Here is a 20256-nt window from a genome sequence, read left to right on the forward strand (position 1 = left end):
TTTTGTAAATTATTGCTTGAAATTCTTCATAAAGTGTGGAAACTGAGCTATAAAGTAACACAGTTGCGGTGCTGTGCAGTGCTTTCTGTTAAATCCCTCAGAAACTCCATTAATGTCCTTCTTTTTCCCAAAAGCAATGAATACAAAATGACTCTGATATTGTGACTCTGTAGGATAATGCTTAGCTCAACTGCCTTTATTTCACTGTAGGATATGTAAATTTAGGCCTTATTTTTGATTCTGGTAATTATTAACGTTACATCACTCTGGGAACCTAGATTTCATAATATGCTACATTGACTTCATACGGTTTGTTGCTCATAGCAAATTCTCACTGCTAAAGCGGCAGACTTATGACATTAGTACCAAATTAGGGTTGTGTGAATAATTGTTTTTTGATTGTTTAAGGGCATTCTGAAGGTGTACTTTGTCTGCTTTTATTTGGAAATTAAATGGCAATGTTAGGGATGGGTTGGCTGAGTTATAATGTTTCTGTATACATCATATAAACATTCTATGTCACACCAAATTTAGGATGTTGCCCAGCTTTTTTTTTTCCCTGAAGAAAGACACAGATAAATGGTAATACGAGCCACAATATTAAATGTCATGGATGGATATTTTGGCGAAATGGCAATTTTCACTTGAGATTTGGAGCCAAATTACAGATGAAAATGACTTTAGAAAGATGACAGCATCATTCATTACACAGACATTGGTAGGTATATTAGGAAAACAAGTTGACTATAGCAGCTGTTGACTTTTGGTATCTTCATTGTAAGGCCCTGTATGGTTCAGATCCAGAGATATAGGGATCTCAGTGTGGCTGAATGAGTAAATTGTTAAACTGTACACATTTTCAGTGGTCAAAAACCAAATGTGAGTCACTTTACATACCGCTAATACTTTTTTCTTTTAAAGAAGAATATATGAAGAACAACTAATTTTGGAATTAGAATTGTACCTTGGTTTCCTGAGCACCAGAAATATTCTTTTACCCAACTGTCACCACTGGTATATAATGCAACTACTAAAGTCAGTGGATTTTATTAATAGATTCTCCTATCTCTATGTAAATAACATAATGATGTTGCCTTCTACCCCACTGTAATTTGACTGTAATATTTATCCATGCCATTTAATTTAATATTTTGGCTTTCTTCTTTTAGTGTTTTTTTTTTTTAATTAACCAGGGAAAAATAATAATAATAGTGATAATTAAAATCAAAACAACCTAGGAACCATGGAACAACCTAGTTAATTTTGCTGGAAATTTAGCCCCACAAGTTTACCTTTTGTTCTCTTATTTTTAATTTTAATTTTCCAATATTCCAGTAAATTTAATATGTAACAATTAAAAGACACTTCATTTCATATGATGATGAGGATGAGGATGATTATTATTATTAGGGTCTTCTCGAAAATCAAAATATATGATTTTTAAGTAAAAAAGGTCTGGGATTAGTGTCAGGTCTGGCATTATTGCTTAAACAGCTGCTTCACAGCTAGTTGATTAGTGAGGTTGCCTAGTTGATTCACGTGTGCTGGTGTTATTATAACTAACATGCATGATTTATTGTGAAACTACAGTGAAAAAGCCTAGATTAAACAAAACTTGGCTAATAGGTTTTCGGAATGCACTGTGGCTTAATTTCCATCAACGGATGAAAATTCAAAGCACTCTAAATCAGGTTATGTGCTAGTCTTTTAGTAAATGTCAACTTTCCTCACTGATGCGTGTATGCTGGCTATCGCTGGTTCCTCAGTGTCCCACAGCTCTGTGATATATCGTTATAAGGGTAATTCTGACTCTAGTGACTTTGCTCCAGTGTCTTGTCACCCGCACCGAATATCTGAACAAATGTAAAACGAACCTGTCTCACGACAGTCTGACACCTCCTGCTTAAACCCCAAAACCTGAAGGATGGTGAGACCCCACTGTCATGATCTTGAGTCTCAGTACAGATACAGACCAAGCCCTTCTGCTCCGTGGGGAATTTCTTCTAATCAGCCCGAGCTCGCCTTACGACAAAGTGCCGCCTTAATTTAGTTTAAGTGTCCAGTTTCTTAAAGGGATAATTAATCCAAAAATGAAAATTGCCATCAATTACTCAACCCCATGTTGTTCCAAACCTTTGTGAATATTCTTCAAAATGTGTTTCAGCTGTCATTGCCCATGCAATGAATGTATTTGGGGTCCCAAACAACCTTTCATTGTAAGGATGGAGAGAAAAAAAAACTCCTTTTTTCCCAATACATCATATTTTGAGTTAGACAAGAGAAAGAAATGCATACAGGTTTGGAATGACTTTAAGGTGAGTAAATGAGTGAGTAAAAAATTGAATTGAGTAAAAACAGAATTTAAGCCAGAATTACTTTTATATTCAAATTATATAATTAAAAAAAAAATTATATTTAAATCGCTAAATGTTATTTTGAGATCTTTTTCAAACAAGTAACTAAAACTCACAATAACAAGTTCTTTAATCTTTCAGCTTGTTTTGTAATGTAGTTTTAATTCAGTGATTACAGTATCAATAATACCTTGTACCATGATACATTTCAGCAGTTGTCAGAATATACAATTTTGTATTGTATATAACTATATTTCTTATTTGCTATATGCTGGTTTTATTTTAAATGACCGTTTGCGCTCAGGCTGACACGGACTCTGTGAGGTTGTGCAAAACTGATGATCCATGTTATCCCAGCATTTGTGAATATTCCAAAGAGCATCTTACTTGCTTCAGTGGAAGCAAGCAAATCTGACCTTTTGCACAAAAGAGTTAACATGGTCAGTGTCACAGATATGCTTGCATTTGTTTAGTCACCTAGAAGTACTCCAGAATCTTAAAAGAAGTTCACACAAAAATTGAAGAAATTTCCACATGTGGTTCCAAACTCCCACGGCTTTCCTACTACTTTGAAATACAAAATAAGATATTTTAAAGCATTTGTTCAGCAGTTTTTGCCCATTACAAGTTCAACTGGTTTCAAGCTTTAAAAAAAGACATAATTATAGTGTGTTAACATTTCACTACATATAATTCCTGTTATTTCGCAGTGTGGTGTATTTTGCTGCAGCATGTAGGCTTAGCTGGAAAATAAATATAAATAGCGGTGACCAGATTGGTACCGGCTGATCATAGTGTTTCTCAAATTTTCTGATTGGTGCAGCACTGTTTTATAGGTTCAGTAAATTTACATCCGCATCCTAGACATGTGCTGGTATTCGCTAATACAAAAAAATAAACCAATACATAATTTAAAAAAATCGTAATAGTGAACATGCACTGCAGACACTGTAAATACTTGCACTTAATATTTTTATTAAAAAAAAAATTCTTTACATTTTAAACATTTTTGCATTTTAATCGGGAATAAAACATGCCAGATAAGATATCTGAAAATATTCAGATTCCTTATTGTTTTTTTATAGTTGTTGTTAGGGATGCACGATATATCGGCCACCATATCGGTATCGGCCCATATCGGCTCATTTTTTCTGTTATCGGTATCGGCCTGATAAGAAAATTTGGCCGATATCTTAAAGCCGATAAATAATGCATTATTTCCTTCAGAGACACCTCAGATGCGCGCTGTTCGTTTGCAGCCTTTTGTGCAATTGTACGTTGTAATATTGTGTTTATTTGATGTATATCTGATTTATCTCATATAGAATGCGTTTGGTTAAGTTAAAAGTGCTTCAGTTTACCGGTGATCGTCTTTAGCTCAGCGCACGCAGCTCAAACAGCAGTGCACAACATTAATAACTATGATTGGGAATGTCGTGTATATAACATTCTAATGAGAACATTATTATAATAAAACGTTGTGAATTCTTTGGGTTTAGTTGCTGTGTTTCAGCGCGTTGTTATGGGAAGAGCGCATCCACAACAGGATCACACATTCTGACTATAGCATGCAATAACTGCGTCATTTGTCATTTCATATATAAGTTGTAATATTATGTTTATGTTGTATTAATATTAATCTCAGGATGCATTTCCTTGAGTTAAATAAGCTGCCAGCAAAACGCTTCAGTTTACCGTGTTCATTCAGCTCTTCAGCTTCAGCTTGAGCTGCAGCTCAATGGCTGCTATTTAAAACAGTGGTATTAATTTGTTACTTTTTCAAAATCATTGATATATTATTAATAACAACAACCACTTGTATTTTTCTCTTATTATTTTCATCAACAATATGGTTTAGTACTTAAAATCATTTAATTATTGTCCGTGCAGAGGCTATTCTGTTTTATTGATCTGTGGCGCATTCATTTTGATTCTTTACACGTGTAATGATGTCCAGTGACTTGTTTGCATTATTTATGCATTATTTTATTTATTTGTAAGACTTTTTTATGACTAAATTTGGTAATGGGAGAGTAAAAATATTTTTAAAACGTACACCGTTCAAACTAGGCTGCTTATGTTGAAGTGTTTGGGATGTGGCTTTTAATGATGAGACCTTTTTTGTAATCAGGCTCTCAAAAAGTATATAACAATTTGGATATAGAGTTATCGGCCAACATATCGGTTATCGGCTTTCAAAAATAAAGAGTTATCGGTATCGGCCAAAATTTTCATATCGGTGCATCCCTAGTTGTTGTTTTGTACTTTAATATATTTAAAACTATTTCATTTTATTTATTTGTTTGTAATTACTTTGACCGTTTGCAGAACTTTTATTTTGACCGTCAGTGCCTGAGCGCACAGAGCTCCCATTTTCCATCTTCATTAGTTTACTGTCTAACAGCTTAACAGTTCTGTTAAGTAAATTCTTAAACGAATAAAGTAAATGGTATGTGAAGGTATTATAACAATTGCTTTTCTATTATTAGTAATGCTAATCCATGCAGAATTGGAAAAAAACGTGATTACTGGTTCAGAATGGGGGGTCTGTGGGGGGGTCGTGTATGGGTGTCCCTTATTTTGCCTCACTGAAGGTGGCAACCCTAGATAATGGTTGGCCACGTTTTAAACATTTGTGTACTTAATACATTTGTGTGTATTGGTTTATTGCATACATGCCTAAGCCGAAATCTAAAGCAGTGCTCTACTGTGGAATATGTTTCTGTCCTTTACAGTTTGTAGTCATGTCTCTCATGTTAGTCTGGATTGTGTATGCGGTTAGTTCATGGTGACTGTAACTCTTTCAAGTTGCCGTAGGCCTCTTGATGGCCTCCTTTACTGTGGGTCTTTTTGCCCAGATACTTTGGAGGGTGGCCAGTTCTCGGCAGATTTATAATTGTTCTACATTTCCTCACCTTGCTTGCTAAATCCCATACACTTTCAAACATTTTGCATGTACACTATGGCTAAGTAATTTTATCATATAAAGATGATATCTCGCATATGCCCTAATGTCCATATCAACAGCCGGTTAACAAACGTTTATTAAAGGGGTCATGAACTGCCTTTTGTGTTTTATTTTGTACTGTTCTCTGAGGTCCACTTTTAATGTTATCAAGATTTTTACATCAAAATAATTTAGATACTTCATAATTTAGAAGTAATGAGCAATTTTCTGTCCTGTTTATAATCCCCCTCATCAGAACACTCTGTTTGAATAGGTGTGGCGGATTGTAGACTCGGACGTAAACACCCACTGCTATGATTGGCTAATAGTTGTGTCTGTTTGGCAGCGTACATTCCTCATAGATGGACGCTGCTGTGATTTAGGTCAAAAACGTATAAATAACTCGATACATAAAACGATCTGTAAGAAGAGACAAAGCAATAGTGACCACATAATGAAAACAGTTGCTCACACTTGTGTTGCGACATCGGATCCAATATAGTCGGCACTGCATAGTCTTTTAGGGTGTTTTCACCCTAGATTAGGACGGTTAGGAGGGAAGGTTAGGACGATTCCAAGGGCCCGGTGAGGGAGAGGGGGGCACGGGACGCAGGTGTTTTATAGAGGGGGACTATAAAATACTATAGAACCAATTATAATCAGTAATGCTGTCTGCACTGGATGCGGCGCGGCGTGACACGACAAATCACCAACAGCAAACTGATGCATCATTCTATTTATGACGTACTGACATAAAGTTCAAATGAATTGCAATGATTTGCTACTTGTTGCAGTGCGGGACGGCATGACAAGTCCGGTGTAGACACGGCTTCTGTGTGTGAGCAAAGAAAATGATCAGTATAATATAACGATCAGTATACTAAACATCACACATCCTGCGATGTGACTATCGCGGCTGCACACATCACGATATCCATGCTGAAATTATATATTGTGCAGCGTCTTGTGTGTGTCAATAAAAGCAGCGAAACAATATAGTAGCAATATAAAGTTAGTAGCAAATAAACATTTTAATACTATCTGAGGAAAAAAGCAAGTTGAATTAACTTTACATAATATTCCCTTTTAATTTTTAAAAAATTGACCTGAAATGCTTTGTTAAAGTTCTGCAAATGTCTTGACCGGTGACATGATCAAGGATTGCCAACTCATCACAAATTTTCCAGTAGGTCAGACTCCAGCATTTCATTGCTGCACAGAAAGCTGGATTCTGAGTACTTATGAAGTTGTGGTGTGAACAAGAAAGGGTCTGAGATTACTTCAGTGCTGAAGAGGTTCAAGAAGAGAACCGGGTTCTCTTCTGAGTCCACTATATTGTGAACTCCAAAAGGACTGAGATCACTTTTGGCTGGTTTCCTTTCTGGTTCACTTTAAGTGAACTGGGGTTGGTGACAACTATATGTGAAAACACCCTTAGTTTCAATCTTTTTGAAAATCCTGCGTAGAATTGTGCCTTGTTTGTAAACAAATCCGCGGTAAAATGAAGTGAACAAAGGACCCAGTTCTTACTGATGCAGTCTGGATCTTTTTTTAAAATAAAGTTCATCCACTCTTTCCTAACTTTGGGATCAGAAGGAAGGCAATGCAATCACTGTTTTTCCACAACTTGCCACTGCACAGTTTCTTGTTGTCTTCAGAGCATCTTCATCGTTTGGTTTCTGCATAGACCTGCGTATTCGCCTCTCTCGTAAACACTACATGTGTGAATCAGTGGGCGGGGCTAAACAGGCTCCAGTGTAGAATCATGCGTTGATGATCTTCTCGGCGGTGCTTATTCACACTATTACATCAAAGAGTAGAACATTTCAAAAGCTTCCTTAGCTTCCGAATGCTGAAGACAAAAGCCGCTTTCAGTATTCGGACTGCCTTCAAAACTGTTTTTAGACTAACGAAGTTTTGAGTTCTGAAACTTACAGGATGCTTTTATGGTACAATGATATCTTATATGTCAAAAGCTCAAGGGAATTTTGGTTTCTCAGTTCATGACCAATTTAACAATATCGCAAAAAATGACAAATGAAAGTAGTTTTGTCTGTTATTTTTTTGTGAGTGCACATCTTAATTTGATGTTTATTGTATTTTTGTAAGTTAATTCTGCAATTGAGGCTACGTTTACACTAGTGCATTGTCATTTTTATATATATAAAAAAAAAACTAATTTGTGGATTTTAGCAAAAAAAAAATTCTTAATTTGTGTTCCGAAAATGAACGAAGGTCTTACGGGTTTGGAACGACATGAGGGTGAGTAATTAATGACATAATTTTCATTTATGGGTGAACCATCCCTTTAATGTTTTGATATCTGGAAAAATCAACCAGCGATAACTTCCTAGAACTCATTTAGTGTTCTTTTATTTCCAGTTGCATTTGACACAAGAATCGATCATGTAGCTCTTATTTGTAGCGTATGTGGTTGCAGTGTCTCAGTTTTTGCTGGGGTGCAAGTAAAATAATAACAGTGCAGGTTATAAGGTGGGGTAAAATTGATGAAAAAACAGCTAGCCATACTGCATTAACCGCAGCAGATGTTCAGTCCTCTGATCTCTGCTAGACATGAGCAAGTATCGGACGATTAAAGCTCCGGGGGAAATAATGGAACATCCAACAAAATGAAAAGCCAGGGAGTGTAATTATGAATGCAATAATTCAAAATGAAGTATTTATATATTGTAATAAATGATAAATAACCCTAATTTGAATTAATACATGTATAAATTAAATGGCAATGAATAACAAAGTAATAAATGCACAACACACAATTGTGGGGCTGTAATTATATTTGTTTTAGTTTTTTACATAAATGTGTACATATCTGCCCTGATCTCTCTCTCTCTCTCTCTCTCTCTCTCTCTCTCTCTCTCTCACACACACACACACACACACAAACCCCTCTCTTTAGTTTTTTAGCGTCACAATGGAGCAGGTTCAGTCTCTTCATCTCCTGCTTGTTTTGCAATTTTGATTTCCATCAAAAATTTAATCACGAGTGTTTAAGGGCTCAGCACTGGCCTGTGTGCTGCCCTGAATTTCTAATTTTAGTCTATTCTTTCAGGATTTATTTTTTGTATAATTCAAGTATGCTTTTCAATATCTCCCAGTTATTAAATTTTAATTTCCGAGATCATTAGCATATAAATTGAAAAGGCTTTTTTGAGTTGCCCACTCAGATGAAATTTAAGAGGAGATATTTCTTTTTTCACCACTTTCATTTAAATGTAAAATAGTAAAAAGAAAAAAAATATATACAAACAAAATAAATGAATTTATTTATTCATTTATTTTTACTCCCTCTTTTTTTTTTAGGCCAGTGTTTTTCATGACCGGAACGTATCTGTGTGTTCTGGTTCAAGGAAACTAGGGCTGTCAGCCTAATCTCTTCCAGTCATCTCCTTAAATAGCCTGAGAGTAATAAATTCTCATTAGATGACAGTGTTGAAATTCTGCTCATAGTTACCGCAGTTCAGAGCAGGTTTTCGAAGTGAATCAGTGAAAGAACGTACCTGTGCACACTAATAATGCCTCTTGGCTCTTCTTCTGATGGACATACCTGTAATTAAGAGGTGCTATCCACACTGTTCTATACATTACTTAAGTTGTGATGCAAGAATATATAGGTTTTTGATCATGTCAATTTAAAAATGACCGCTTTTCTTACAATTTGCATTTTTTATTTGATTACAGTTTTAAATTCCAACATGGGAAGTGATAAAACTGTATAATTTCAGTCGAGGAATGTTAATGTGGTGGTTCTGATCTTTTGTCGTATATTTAGATTTGTCTCTTTTTTTTATTTTATTTTTTTAATAGTAAAACGTTGAAGCTTAGGTTGTAACACATTCTAAAAACCCAGTTAGACCAGCTAGTGTCTGATTTGTTGCTTGAAACCAACTAGTATGTTTTAAAACACAGCTACCAGCACAAATGCAGATAATGTATTAATTAAATACATTATCAGTATTTTTGTTTGGCCGATGAGAGTCAGAAGTAGGACTTTTATTTCGACAGAATGCAGATGCACAGGAGCATCCATTCTCCGTCATTATTATTATTATTTTTTTTTTGTCCTTAATGGTTTGATCTAATAATGGAAAGGCAAGCACTATGATTTTAAGTATATGTATATGCATATAATTAAGTCCTAATAAACATTTATCTCTAACCTTGCAAACTTTAGCAAATCCAGATGTTAGATCTTATGGACTGTGCACTGAATCCTGCATGAAAAAAAAAAATCTGTTAAAGATGCAAGGTGTGTAAATCCGATGCGGAGACTTCTGTTCTGAACTTCAACTTTGCTGCACTATTTCATGTTTGCAGCTATCATATTTGTTATTTTCACCATGTACTGCAAATATGAATTGCTGTCTGATGCTTTTTGTCAAAGGAACTATTAAATTACGGTAGCAGCATTCGTTAATCTACTTGAGTAATGTGCGTTTCTTTAACAAGCCACCAGTTCAATACTTTTGTATGCTGTTAATAATGTAGTATTTAGTAGCCAAATAAAAAAAAATAATAAAGTATGTTAAGCACAATAATAAAAATGTTCCTTTTATTTGTTTTTGTTGGCTGTTATTATGAACAGTCCATTAGTCCGCAGATCCATTGTAAGCACTGATGATCACAGCCACAGTTCGGCAGCTTTAATTGAATCACCGACTCACAGATCAGTTCAGGTTCATTTCAGTCTGCACATGACCAAAAGTGCTGAGATCTTTGTAATTAGTCTGTTCATTTCCACCAGTTTGTTTATCTCACTCAGCCGTTTGCAGGCATAACAGGTGTGCATTATCACATTATTATCACACGGTAATGAGTCGTTCATAGTGCGATAGAGGCATCAACTCCTGTCCTGTGAATTTGTCCCCACCTCATCAGTATGATTGTAGTTAGGGATGTAACGATTACCGGTTTGGCGATAAATCGTGATAAAAATTCCCCATGGTTAGTATTACCGTTTCATCTTTTAATTATCATTAAAACCGTAATAGATTACCGCGATTTGAACAACTAGTGATAAATAAATACTGTCCAGCATAAAGCACAGTTTTAAGTAACAGTCTCACATGCACACATCAGGCAGAGTAGTTTTTATAGTTTTTAGAAGTTTTAAAAGAGTGCGAAGGGAATTATACAAATGAATATATGGATGAATTAATTATATGAATGTACCTCTGAAGGTTCTGACTGTCTTCAGAAATGATTCGATGGCATTTTGTTTTCATCTTCGCTCCATGTAATACCTAAAGTGTTCTTAATCGCAATACTGCTTTGTCCACGGAGGTTACGGGAAACAGCTCTAATTCAGCTTTTCCATAAGCGCCACCTGCTGTCAGCGAGTGGATTTACAGAGACTTATATTTACATTCAGCCTGTGTGCAGTTTCAGTCTGGCCAGAAACGGACCGAATTCGCATGCCCTGCTGTAAATTTTGACCGGTTGATGAAAAACAAGCTTATGTGGATTCTACACATTTAAACAATTCAGATAAGTTATCTAGAATTATTTATGGGGCAGATAAAATACATATAATCATTTATTAATCAATTATCATTTTGACTTATATCTTTTCTTTATTTAAAGGCTGAAATGCGAGGTTTACCTTTTTATGAAACTTTTTCAAAGCTTTATTTGAACATTTACATACATTTCAACATGCTATTAAACTGTTGTCAGTCAAGTTGTCATTTAAAATCCGGACATCATTGGTAATGTTATTGTTTTAGTGATTATGCAAACAAAAAGTCAAAGATGTTTGGATTTTAAATGACAACTTGACTGACAACAGTTTAATAGCATGTTGAAATGTATGTAAATGTTCAAATAAAGCTTTGAAAAAGTTTCATAAAAAGGTAAACCTCGCATTTCAGCCTTTAAATAAAGAAAAGATATAAGTCAAAATGATAATTGATTAATAAATGATTATATGTATTTTATCTGCCCCATAAATAATTCTAGATAACTTATCTGAATTGTTTAAATGTGTAGAATCCACATAAGCTTGTTTTTCATCAACCGGTCAAAATTTACAGCAGGGCATGCGAATTCGGTCCGTTTCTGGCCAGACTGAAACTGCACACAGGCTGAATGTAAATATAAGTCTCTGTAAATCCACTCGCTGACAGCAGGTGGCGCTTATGGAAAAGCTGAATTAGAGCTGTTTCCCGTAACCTCCGTGGACAAAGCAGTATTGCGATTAAGAACACTTTAGGCATTACATAGAGCGAAGATGAAAACAAAATGCCATCGAATCATTTCTGAAGACAGTCAGAACCTTCAGAGGTACATTCATATAATTAATTCATCCATATATTCATTTGTATAATTCCCTTCGCACTCTTTTAAAACTTCTAAAAACTATAAAAACTACTCTGCCTGATGTGTGCATGTGAGACTGTTACTTAAAACTGTGCTTTATGCTGGACAGTATTTATTTATCGCGAGTTGTTCAAATCACGGTAATCTATTACGGTTTTAATGATAATTAAAAGATGAAACGGTAATACTAACCATGGGGAATTTTTATCACGATTTATCGCCAAACCGGTAATCGTTACATCCCTAACTACAATCATACTGATGAGGTGGGGACAAATTCACAGGACAGGAGTTGATGCCTCTATCGCACTATGAACGACTCATTACCGTGTGATAATAATGTGATAATGCACACCTGTTATGCCTGCAAACGGCTGAGTGAGATAAACAAACTGGTGGAAATGAACAGACTAATTACAAAGATCTCAGCACTTTTGGTCATGTGCAGACTGAAATGAACCTGAACTGATCTGTGAGTCGGTGATTCAATTAAAGCTGCCGAACTGTGGCTGTGATCATCAGTGCTTACAATGGATCTGCGGACTAATGGACTGTTCATAATAACAGCCAACAAAAACAAATAAAAGGAACATTTTTATTATTGTGCTTAACATACTTTATTATTTTTTTTTATTTGGCTACTAAATACTACATTATTAACAGCATACAAAAGTATTGAACTGGTGGCTTGTTAAAGAAACGCACATTACTCAAGTAGATTAACGAATGCTGCTACCGTAATTTAATAGTTCCTTTGACAAAAAGCATCAGACAGCAATTCATATTTGCAGTACATGGTGAAAATAACAAATATGATAGCTGCAAACATGAAATAGTGCAGCAAAGTTGAAGTTCAGAACAGAAGTCTCCGCATCGGATTTACACACCTTGCATCTTTAACAGATTTTTTTTTTTCATGCAGGATTCAGTGCACAGTCCATAAGATCTAACATCTGGATTTGCTAAAGTTTGCAAGGTTAGAGATAAATGTTTATTAGGACTTAATTATATGCATATACATATACTTAAAATCATAGTGCTTGCCTTTCCATTATTAGATCAAACCATTAAGGACAAAAAAAAAATAATAATAATAATGACGGAGAATGGATGCTCCTGTGCATCTGCATTCTGTCGAAATAAAAGTCCTACTTCTGACTCTCATCGGCCAAACAAAAATACTGATAATGTATTTAATTAATACATTATCTGCATTTGTGCTGGTAGCTGTGTTTTAAAACATACTAGTTGGTTTCAAGCAACAAATCAGACACTAGCTGGTCTAACTGGGTTTTTAGAATGTGTTACAACCTAAGCTTCAACGTTTTACTATTAAAAAAATAAAATAAAAAAAAGAGACAAATCTAAATATACGACAAAAGATCAGAACCACCACATTAACATTCCTCGACTGAAATTATACAGTTTTATCACTTCCCATGTTGGAATTTAAAACTGTAATCAAATAAAAAATGCAAATTGTAAGAAAAGCGGTCATTTTTAAATTGACATGATCAAAAACCTATATATTCTTGCATCACAACTTAAGTAATGTATAGAACAGTGTGGATAGCACCTCTTAATTACAGGTATGTCCATCAGAAGAAGAGCCAAGAGGCATTATTAGTGTGCACAGGTACGTTCTTTCACTGATTCACTTCGAAAACCTGCTCTGAACTGCGGTAACTATGAGCAGAATTTCAACACTGTCATCTAATGAGAATTTATTACTCTCAGGCTATTTAAGGAGATGACTGGAAGAGATTAGGCTGACAGCCCTAGTTTCCTTGAACCAGAACACACAGATACGTTCCGGTCATGAAAAACACTGGCCTAAAAAAAAAAGAGGGAGTAAAAATAAATGAATAAATAAATTCATTTATTTTGTTTGTATATATTTTTTTTCTTTTTACTATTTTACATTTAAATGAAAGTGGTGAAAAAAGAAATATCTCCTCTTAAATTTCATCTGAGTGGGCAACTCAAAAAAGCCTTTTCAATTTATATGCTAATGATCTCGGAAATTAAAATTTAATAACTGGGAGATATTGAAAAGCATACTTGAATTATACAAAAAATAAATCCTGAAAGAATAGACTAAAATTAGAAATTCAGGGCAGCACACAGGCCAGTGCTGAGCCCTTAAACACTCGTGATTAAATTTTTGATGGAAATCAAAATTGCAAAACAAGCAGGAGATGAAGACACTGAACCTGCTGCATTGTGATGCTACAAAACTAAAGAGAGATTTCTTGTGTTCTGGATAAGGGCAGATATATATATATACACACACATTTATATAAGCATCATTCTATTTATGACGTACTGACATAAAGTTCAAATGAATTGCAATGATTTGCTACTTGTTGCAGTGCGGGACGGCATGACAAGTCCGGTGTAGACACGGCTTCTGTGTGTGAGCAAAGAAAATGATCAGTATAATATAACGATCAGTATACTAAACATCACACATCCTGCGATGTGACTATCGCGGCTGCACACATCACGATATCCATGCTGAAATTATATATTGTGCAGCGTCTTGTGTGTGTCAATAAAAGCAGCGAAACAATATAGTAGCAATATAAAGTTAGTAGCAAATAAACATTTTAATACTATCTGAGGAAAAAAGCAAGTTGAATTAACTTTACATAATATTCCCTTTTAATTTTTAAAAAATTGACCTGAAATGCTTTGTTAAAGTTCTGCAAATGTCTTGACCGGTGACATGATCAAGGATTGCCAACTCATCACAAATTTTCCAGTAGGTCAGACTCCAGCATTTCATTGCTGCACAGAAAGCTGGATTCTGAGTACTTATGAAGTTGTGGTGTGAACAAGAAAGGGTCTGAGATTACTTCAGTGCTGAAGAGGTTCAAGAAGAGAACCGGGTTCTCTTCTGAGTCCACTATATTGTGAACTCCAAAAGGACTGAGATCACTTTTGGCTGGTTTCCTTTCTGGTTCACTTTAAGTGAACTGGGGTTGGTGACAACTATATGTGAAAACACCCTTAGTTTCAATCTTTTTGAAAATCCTGCGTAGAATTGTGCCTTGTTTGTAAACAAATCCGCGGTAAAATGAAGTGAACAAAGGACCCAGTTCTTACTGATGCAGTCTGGATCTTTTTTAAAAATAAAGTTCATCCACTCTTTCCTAACTTTGGGATCAGAAGGAAGGCAATGCAATCACTGTTTTTCCACAACTTGCCACTGCACAGTTTCTTGTTGTCTTCAGAGCATCTTCATCGTTTGGTTTCTGCATAGACCTGCGTATTCGCCTCTCTCGTAAACACTACATGTGTGAATCAGTGGGCGGGGCTAAACAGGCTCCAGTGTAGAATCATGCGTTGATGATCTTCTCGGCGGTGCTTATTCACACTATTACATCAAAGAGTAGAACATTTCAAAAGCTTCCTTAGCTTCCGAATGCTGAAGACAAAAGCCGCTTTCAGTATTCGGACTGCCTTCAAAACTGTTTTTAGACTAACGAAGTTTTGAGTTCTGAAACTTACAGGATGCTTTTATGGTACAATGATATCTTATATGTCAAAAGCTCAAGGGAATTTTGGTTTCTCAGTTCATGACCAATTTAACAATATCGCAAAAAATGACAAATGAAAGTAGTTTTGTCTGTTATTTTTTTGTGAGTGCACATCTTAATTTGATGTTTATTGTATTTTTGTAAGTTAATTCTGCAATTGAGGCTACGTTTACACTAGTGCATTGTCATTTTTATATATAAAAAAAAAAAACTAATTTGTGGATTTTAGCAAAAAAAAAATTCTTAATTTGTGTTCCGAAAATGAACGAAGGTCTTACGGGTTTGGAACGACATGAGGGTGAGTAATTAATGACATAATTTTCATTTATGGGTGAACCATCCCTTTAATGTTTTGATATCTGGAAAAATCAACCAGCGATAACTTCCTAGAACTCATTTAGTGTTCTTTTATTTCCAGTTGCATTTGACACAAGAATCGATCATGTAGCTCTTATTTGTAGCGTATGTGGTTGCAGTGTCTCAGTTTTTGCTGGGGTGCAAGTAAAATAATAACAGTGCAGGTTATAAGGTGGGGTAAAATTGATGAAAAAACAGCTAGCCATACTGCATTAACCGCAGCAGATGTTCAGTCCTCTGATCTCTGCTAGACATGAGCAAGTATCGGACGATTAAAGCTCCGGGGGAAATAATGGAACATCCAACAAAATGAAAAGCCAGGGAGTGTAATTATGAATGCAATAATTCAAAATGAAGTATTTATATATTGTAATAAATGATAAATAACCCTAATTTGAATTAATACATGTATAAATTAAATGGCAATGAATAACAAAGTAATAAATGCACAACACACAATTGTGGGGCTGTAATTATATTTGTTTTAGTTTTTTACATAAATGTGTACATATCTGCCCTGATCTCTCTCTCTCTCTCTCTCTCTCTCTCTCTCTCTCTCTCTCTCTCACACACACACACACAAACCCCTCTCTTTAGTTTTTTAGCGTCACAATGGAGCAGGTTCAGTCTCTTCATCTCCTGCTTGTTTTGCAATTTTGATTTCCATCAAAAATTTAATCACGAGTGTTTAAGGGCTCAGCACTGGCCTGTGTGCTGCCCTGAATTTCTAATTTTAGTCTATTCTTTCAGGATTTATTTTTTGTATAATTCAAGTATGCTTTTCAATATCTCCCAGTTATTAAATTTTAATTTCCGAGATCATTAGCATATAAATTGAAAAGGCTTTTTTGAGTTGCCCACTCAGATGAAATTTAAGAGGAGATATTTCTTTTTTCACCACTTTCATTTAAATGTAAAATAGTAAAAAGAAAAAAAATATATACAAACAAAATAAATGAATTTATTTATTCATTTATTTTTACTCCCTCTTTTTTTTTTAGGCCAGTGTTTTTCATGACCGGAACGTATCTGTGTGTTCTGGTTCAAGGAAACTAGGGCTGTCAGCCTAATCTCTTCCAGTCATCTCCTTAAATAGCCTGAGAGTAATAAATTCTCATTAGATGACAGTGTTGAAATTCTGCTCATAGTTACCGCAGTTCAGAGCAGGTTTTCGAAGTGAATCAGTGAAAGAACGTACCTGTGCACACTAATAATGCCTCTTGGCTCTTCTTCTGATGGACATACCTGTAATTAAGAGGTGCTATCCACACTGTTCTATACATTACTTAAGTTGTGATGCAAGAATATATAGGTTTTTGATCATGTCAATTTAAAAATGACCGCTTTTCTTACAATTTGCATTTTTTATTTGATTACAGTTTTAAATTCCAACATGGGAAGTGATAAAACTGTATAATTTCAGTCGAGGAATGTTAATGTGGTGGTTCTGATCTTTTGTCGTATATTTAGATTTGTCTCTTTTTTTTATTTTATTTTTTTAATAGTAAAACGTTGAAGCTTAGGTTGTAACACATTCTAAAAACCCAGTTAGACCAGCTAGTGTCTGATTTGTTGCTTGAAACCAACTAGTATGTTTTAAAACACAGCTACCAGCACAAATGCAGATAATGTATTAATTAAATACATTATCAGTATTTTTGTTTGGCCGATGAGAGTCAGAAGTAGGACTTTTATTTCGACAGAATGCAGATGCACAGGAGCATCCATTCTCCGTCATTATTATTATTATTTTTTTTTTGTCCTTAATGGTTTGATCTAATAATGGAAAGGCAAGCACTATGATTTTAAGTATATGTATATGCATATAATTAAGTCCTAATAAACATTTATCTCTAACCTTGCAAACTTTAGCAAATCCAGATGTTAGATCTTATGGACTGTGCACTGAATCCTGCATGAAAAAAAAAAATCTGTTAAAGATGCAAGGTGTGTAAATCCGATGCGGAGACTTCTGTTCTGAACTTCAACTTTGCTGCACTATTTCATGTTTGCAGCTATCATATTTGTTATTTTCACCATGTACTGCAAATATGAATTGCTGTCTGATGCTTTTTGTCAAAGGAACTATTAAATTACGGTAGCAGCATTCGTTAATCTACTTGAGTAATGTGCGTTTCTTTAACAAGCCACCAGTTCAATACTTTTGTATGCTGTTAATAATGTAGTATTTAGTAGCCAAATAAAAAAAAATAATAAAGTATGTTAAGCACAATAATAAAAATGTTCCTTTTATTTGTTTTTGTTGGCTGTTATTATGAACAGTCCATTAGTCCGCAGATCCATTGTAAGCACTGATGATCACAGCCACAGTTCGGCAGCTTTAATTGAATCACCGACTCACAGATCAGTTCAGGTTCATTTCAGTCTGCACATGACCAAAAGTGCTGAGATCTTTGTAATTAGTCTGTTCATTTCCACCAGTTTGTTTATCTCACTCAGCCGTTTGCAGGCATAACAGGTGTGCATTATCACATTATTATCACACGGTAATGAGTCGTTCATAGTGCGATAGAGGCATCAACTCCTGTCCTGTGAATTTGTCCCCACCTCATCAGTATGATTGTAGTTAGGGATGTAACGATTACCGGTTTGGCGATAAATCGTGATAAAAATTCCCCATGGTTAGTATTACCGTTTCATCTTTTAATTATCATTAAAACCGTAATAGATTACCGCGATTTGAACAACTAGTGATAAATAAATACTGTCCAGCATAAAGCACAGTTTTAAGTAACAGTCTCACATGCACACATCAGGCAGAGTAGTTTTTATAGTTTTTAGAAGTTTTAAAAGAGTGCGAAGGGAATTATACAAATGAATATATGGATGAATTAATTATATGAATGTACCTCTGAAGGTTCTGACTGTCTTCAGAAATGATTCGATGGCATTTTGTTTTCATCTTCGCTCCATGTAATACCTAAAGTGTTCTTAATCGCAATACTGCTTTGTCCACGGAGGTTACGGGAAACAGCTCTAATTCAGCTTTTCCATAAGCGCCACCTGCTGTCAGCGAGTGGATTTACAGAGACTTATATTTACATTCAGCCTGTGTGCAGTTTCAGTCTGGCCAGAAACGGACCGAATTCGCATGCCCTGCTGTAAATTTTGACCGGTTGATGAAAAACAAGCTTATGTGGATTCTACACATTTAAACAATTCAGATAAGTTATCTAGAATTATTTATGGGGCAGATAAAATACATATAATCATTTATTAATCAATTATCATTTTGACTTATATCTTTTCTTTATTTAAAGGCTGAAATGCGAGGTTTACCTTTTTATGAAACTTTTTCAAAGCTTTATTTGAACATTTACATACATTTCAACATGCTATTAAACTGTTGTCAGTCAAGTTGTCATTTAAAATCCAAACATCTTTGACTTTTTGTTTGCATAATCACTAAAACAATAAAATTACCATTCTATTTGTTGTTTGTTGATTTTTAAATATAAAACTTGAAGTGATTTATGTGTCGATACTTTTTGAACATCTCCAGCTCATTTTAACAATACCGTGATAATACTGATAACCGTGATAATTTTGGTCACTATAATCGTGATAAGAAGTTTTCATACCGTTACATCACTAATTGGAGTATCATTGAGATAGCATTATTATATATATATATCTTGCAAAATGTTATTACAATATAAAATAATGGTTTCTATTTTAATATCCTTTAAAATATAATTTATTTTTGTGATGCAAAGCTGAATTTCCATCAGCCATTACTCCAGTATATAAAGTATCACATGATCCTTAAGAAATCATTCTAATATGCTGATTTATTATTAGAATGATCCATGTTGGCAACAGTTGTGCTGCCAAATATTTTTTTATTATTTTTTTGGAAACTGCGATACTTTTTCAGGATGCTTTGATGAATAGAAATTAAAAAAGAACAGCATTTATTCAAAATATAAATCTTTTCTAACAACATAAATTTTTGTGATCACTTCTTAACAATTTAACACATCCTTGCTGAATAAAAGTTTTACTTTCTTTCAAAAAAAGAAAGAATAAAAATGTACTGACCCCAAACTTTTGAACTGTAGTGTATATTGTTAGAAAATATTTCTATTTTAAATAAATTTTTATTTTTAACTTTTTTATTCATCAAATAATCTTGTGTATGTATGTGTGTATATATATATATAAAATTTTTAAATTAGTATTTCAGTTTTAGGCATTTCAGTTCATCAACACATTCAATTATTTGACAGTGTTATGTAAGAAAAAATAGTGATGATTATGCATTACTCAATCTCATGTTTTGCCATGGTTCACATTTGTGTGCCTTTTTTTATTTTGCATATTGTGCAGAAGGAACTGCCTCTCTTACCTCCTCAAAGAAAACTTTGAAGCCCTGAACCACAATGTGTGGGGGAACAAAAAACCTAAACAAAACAAAAACAGGTGGAAAAAAGTAGATTCCCTCTCCCTCCAAAAATTTTTTTTTCTCTGTCTTCAAAAGCTTTTTTTCTCTTTCAAAACGTTATCTCTCTTTTTTCCCCTTCCCCAAGAGGCACCACCACAAGAAAGAGAGTGGGGAAAAAATGAAGGCTAGCTGATAATTAGCATGCAGTACCAAATGACAGTGGCATCTGGTGGCCTAGACTGGTACTGCAAGCTAACTGTTAGATCTCTCTCTCTCTCTCTCGTTGCCTCTTGAGGGGAAAAAAGGGGGGGG

At 34.6% G+C, this 20256-nt stretch overlaps 1 protein-coding gene across 2 annotated transcripts in view; it reads left to right on the top strand.

Moving 5' to 3' along the window:
• Positions 1–20256, top strand: part of LOC107558863 (zinc finger protein 618-like) — a 75595-nt gene that overhangs the window by 5054 nt on the left and 50285 nt on the right. The gene's annotated exons all lie outside the window — the stretch shown is intronic.

This window comes from Sinocyclocheilus grahami, unplaced genomic scaffold (assembly GCF_001515645.1).
Source record: "Sinocyclocheilus grahami isolate Dianchi unplaced genomic scaffold, SAMN03320097.WGS_v1.1 scaffold662.1, whole genome shotgun sequence".
Lineage (NCBI taxonomy): Eukaryota > Metazoa > Chordata > Actinopteri > Cypriniformes > Cyprinidae > Sinocyclocheilus > Sinocyclocheilus grahami.